Below are 3,243 nucleotides of genomic sequence, written 5' to 3' on the forward strand. Positions count from 1 at the left end.
TTATAAATCAGTTTAAAACTGATCCATCCTGTGTCGAACCAGAACTGACCCATTGTCAGCTTCAAAATGGGGCTAGTTCATCTGTGCGGTTGATCCGAAACTTTAAAAATGGGCTGGCACAATCTCGAGATGTGGTGTAATATGCACATCATGATATCAGGGCACATTATAATTATTAATTTTTTATACGTACCCTAATACGAAGAAAAGGTGTTGACTTTCAATTGTTTTTTTCTTTTAATAAAAGAGGAAACGGTTCTGTTGAGGATCGATGTTGAAATCATCCTCGAAAATTATAACAAGGAGACGTGGACTTATCATCCAACGGTGAGGAGTGAGGACGACCGTTTTCTTTTTCACCATATCTGGGGATCAGTCATGACCAAACTTAAACTCGGATCGCCCCTGTTACTAGTTACTAACTTACTACCTGGAGGTTGGAGTAAGCTGAAAAGGAAAGCTAGCCCGCGGCAAAAGGCGACTGAACAAATGAAAAGAAGAAACGGTAAAGGAATCAAGGTGAATGAGTGAGTGACAAATGAGAAGAAAACATCTCAAGGGTCTGAAAAGGAAAGCGCAACAGCCACCCCCAGACTGTGATGCTCTTTTAAAACACCAAATAATCTTTCTGTTTGCTCGTGACCACCACAACTAACCTCTACCTATTTGTCTCAGCGGTTTCCATTCTGTACGATTTTCTATAACTCCTCCAGGAACCAGCGAACCAGCTCTCTCTAGCCGGCCAGTAGCCTCTTCCCTCTTGTATATATATATATATATATATATATGTTGTTGTTGTTTCACTCATTCATTCATGAACACGAGTCCTATTCTTTCTGTTCTGATAAAGAAAAACACTAAGCATTAGCAAGGGTCAATTTCCAATGGCTATGCTCACTATCCTATCTTTCTCTACTAAATTTCTGCCTTTCATCTTTCTCATTCTTCTCTCATCTTCCCTTCACGTACTCCCCGATGCTTCCGCTTCTAACAGAGAAACGCTCGAGATTATTATAGGTGGCGGCGGTGGTGGTTATTATGAGGACTGTCCACCACCACCTCCTCCTCCAGAACCCGAATGTCCACCTCCTCCTCCACCACCGTCTCCACCACCACCGTCTCCACCTCCGCCGTCTCCACCTCCGCCGTCTCCACCTCCGCCGTCTCCACCTCCGCCGTCCCCGCCCCCACCCTCACCCTCACCCCCACCACCGTCTCCATCTCCGCCCCCACCACAGAAGTCAAGACTTGAAATGGTCAGGCCTTACATTGAAAAGTTGCGGAAAAGAATCACGGGCGACCCAAAACACATCTTAAGAACCTGGAAGAAGGACGGTGATATTTGCCAATACACAGGCTTATACTGCGAAAAGGTGCCAGATTACAAAGAACAGGCACTCGCCGGTATCGACTTCAACAGTTACAATCTTAGCGGTCCCAACTTAACACTTGATGGCATCATCGAAAATCTCGTCGACCTCGCTATTTTCCACGCCAACTCCAACAGGTTCTTAGGTGAGATCCTATCCAAGATTCGAAATCTGCGATATTTCTACGAGCTGGACCTAAGCAATAACAATTATAAGGGCGAGTTCCCAAAGGCTGTCCTCACAGCTGCAAACCTGAGCTTCTTGGACCTCCGGTTCAACAAATTTCATGGGTACCTCCCGCCTCAAGTCTTCAACCTGGGCAAAATCGATGTTCTCTTCGTCAACAACAACTACTTTTATGGTCCGATCCCCTATAACCTGGGCAGCACACCAGCCCGTTATCTAACTTTTGCCAACAACCAGTTCAGTGGTTCCATACCGCCAAGCATTGGTAAGGCCAAGGATACCTTAGTTGAGGTTCTCTTCCTCAACAACCAGTTGTCGGGGTGCCTACCTTACGAGATCGGCTTCTTGAAAAAGGCAACGGTGTTCGACGCCGGGAACAACCACTTGACGGGTCCGATACCCTACTCGTTCGGGTGCTTGGAGAGGATGCAGTTGCTAAACTTTACTGGGAATAAATTGTACGGGCCGGTGCCGGAGGTGGTATGTGGGCTTCCCAGCCTGGCAAACTTTTCTCTATCGGACAATTACTTCACGCAGGTGGGTCCCAAATGTAGGGAGTTGATCAAGAAGGGAAAACTTGATATACGTAATAACTGCATTCTGGACCTACCGTCACAGAGACCTGCCGACCACTGTGAGAAGTTTTTCTCCAGTAATCCAAAGTACTGCTCCGACCTGAAGACCAATACTATGATTCCATGCAGGCTTCGTCCCTATTCTGAGGAAACCTACTCCACACCTCCGGCAACTGCAATCAGTCCCTCGCCTTCTTACAATGCTCTCATAAAGCATCGGTTATGACGGAAGTAGCTAGTAGCTACACCTACACCCTCGCTCCATGCATCCATCAATTGTCCCTGTATTTCGGTATTAATTCCTCCACTTGTACCTCTACTGTAAACAAAATTAAGCAAAATAATGGACGCACGTCTCGTTACAAATCCAGTGTTTATATTGTAATTGTAATAGCCTAAGCAATCGCTCCGGTGTAACAGTCGGACGCGCACATGCAGCAAATATGTATACTACTACGTATTACTACTACTACTTTTAAACAAGATAACCGTAATTCGTGTGCAACAATTTCCTTTATTTCTTTCTTTTTTTCATGGTAAATTTTTTAAACTAACCTTATGGTTTACTTAAGGGTTTCTTGTAGATAAGGGCAGCTTTTTGCCCCAAATTTCAATAAAAGATAATATTTTATAAAATAATAAAAATAATGGAGCTTTTTTTTTGAAAAATATAAAGAAAGGACAATGATACTGTTCATTGTCTTCCTCTGCGTCTGTGTTCATCCTGAACCTCACAACTGAATTGGAGCCAACCGCGGAGTCGTCCAAAACAATGTAATCGCATGTGCTCCTCATTAATGCACAGCACCCTCGACCAGTTAAACGATCTTACCCGTTCGAGCTTCAAACCCTTACTAAACCATGGAGCAGCGGAACGGCTGTATTCATCCTGAACCTCGTCAGCGGGACTGGAGCAGCAGCAAGGACCTCCTTGAAACCGCTGTATTTATCATGAACCGCTCCAGTAAGGGTTTCAAGGCGGAGACAACCGCTGTATTCGTCTTTCGGTTTTCGTCTTTGTGTTCGTGTTCGTGGCACAATGGAGACAATCGCGTTTGTGTTTCGGTTTTCCTTCACCGGTACAGAAAGGGAATTCCGGCCTCCATCACCAG

General features: G+C 45.1%; 1 pseudogene across 1 annotated transcript; it reads left to right on the forward strand.

Moving 5' to 3' along the window:
- The first annotated feature begins 526 nt into the window (after positions 1-526).
- On the forward strand, positions 527-2,639 carry LOC104606993 (uncharacterized protein At4g06744 pseudogene; annotated as a pseudogene). The gene has a single exon (XR_016076102.1). The product of XR_016076102.1 is annotated as an uncharacterized protein At4g06744 pseudogene (transcript).
- Positions 2,640-3,243: the final 604 nt, after the last annotated feature.

The sequence above is a fragment of the Nelumbo nucifera genome, chromosome 5 (assembly GCF_055504915.1).
Source record: "Nelumbo nucifera cultivar China Antique chromosome 5, China Antique-T2T, whole genome shotgun sequence".
Lineage (NCBI taxonomy): Eukaryota > Viridiplantae > Streptophyta > Magnoliopsida > Proteales > Nelumbonaceae > Nelumbo > Nelumbo nucifera.